This window comes from Phytophthora parasitica, assembly GCF_000247585.1.
Source record: "Phytophthora parasitica INRA-310 unplaced genomic scaffold supercont2.12, whole genome shotgun sequence".
Taxonomy (NCBI): Eukaryota; Oomycota; class Peronosporomycetes; order Peronosporales; family Peronosporaceae; genus Phytophthora; species Phytophthora nicotianae.
In genome coordinates, this window is record NW_008648998.1 from 1,041,405 (window position 1) to 1,043,021 (window position 1,617).

The following is a 1,617-nucleotide window of genomic DNA, read 5'->3' on the forward strand; positions in this document are numbered from 1 at the left end:
ACAAACCAGCTTTCGGCTGGGATGTGACTCAGCTTTGACGCCTTTTGTGTCTTGGGTTTGGGTCGATATGACGAACCACTCACAATTTTCGTCGGTACATTTCCACATCTTTTTGGATCCTCCACATTTTATCTGTTTAATGGACTTGTTGTTGTTAAAAGCGACATCTTTCAGGAACGCTGCCCACTGCTTTCGATCAGGAAAGCTGTCATGTAGCCTAATCGCATCGCGTCCATGCAGGCGCACCAAGTCTAGCCCTTTGGGGTTCATCTTAGCTCAAGATTGTGGTGTTCACTGTCGATCTAAATGCGCAGGTGTAATACGCTGTGCGCCGTTCTAAATATAACTCGATATTACCCGGTGCTTTTTTATAACAATAAATACTAACTAGACACAGGCAACTTTTTAAATGGCAAGCGACAATGCATGTGACCCAAACACGATCCCTCATGAAAATGTTTACACAAACACGGTCCCTCTTGATAAACTCCCCTGGCATGGAGCGGCAAAGTGCTGTCTCCTGCAGTCGTGTCAGTTCGGTGTAACTCGATGACGGTTTCACGATCTATGACGCAGATGAATTGTTATCAACTGCTATTGACAGTGCTGCCACCAAACTCGTATCTGTTAGTGGACGGTGGCCGCGGCTACTTCTACTGATATTATAGTCAGTGTTGATGGTGGTTTTGCTTCTACTGCCCAGACTCATGCTGATATCCAAGTATGACTGGAACGGACTCGGCAAGTAAGCCTATCTACCAATATTGCTTCTGCCAGCTCTAGTGTACTATGCGCCGTAAAACGTCTTCACCGACGCGTCGTTCAGAATCGTGAATAATATACTCTAGCACTTACATTTCCTTGTTGTAGTACTTCCTGTATATAACGACGTAGTCACAGGGTACATGCACCTGGGATGCCAATCCAAATCTGCATTGTTGTTAACTAAGTTTTCTTTCATTTACTGGGGCGTCGTCTCACTACGCAACAGATGCGCTAACGCGACGAGGTTAATCACGACATGGTCTTCGCAATCATGTGGCATAGGCACACTGTCAGATAGCGCGAGAGCATGTCTGGAATTAAGCAGGGTAACGTGTGCTTACTAAACATTTCGGATGTCGAAAGAATGACGAACGGCTACGTTGGGAAAAGCGGGGGCATTGTTTCTCACGTCGTAGAATTCATATGACCAGCTGAAAAGATCCCTGCATATCTTCAAAACGAAGACATACTGTGTAACGTAGAGGAAGCTTGTGTTGCAGGATGCAAATTTGCAAGTGATATTAGTAAATTAAAAGTCTGCACTCTTTTGTGTCTAGACTATCTACTAACCACTCATTGCTCAATGTAAATTAGTTTACGAACGTCCTGTAAACTAACCTGTAACTCGTCCCGTAACTCGTACCAGATTTAAATAATACAATCAACGCGGATGCGTTACTTACTGGATGTCTGGGAGCTGGCGATACATGCTGAGCTTAGTAAGGATCGATTCCCACTGCCGTCTGTACATAATTTCGATGGGTGCGGACTAATCCTTAGCGTCCAAAGGCGACTTCCTTAGTGGATCTGCAAAAGAGATGACTTTATGCCGTTTCTCTACAAAGTTGAATC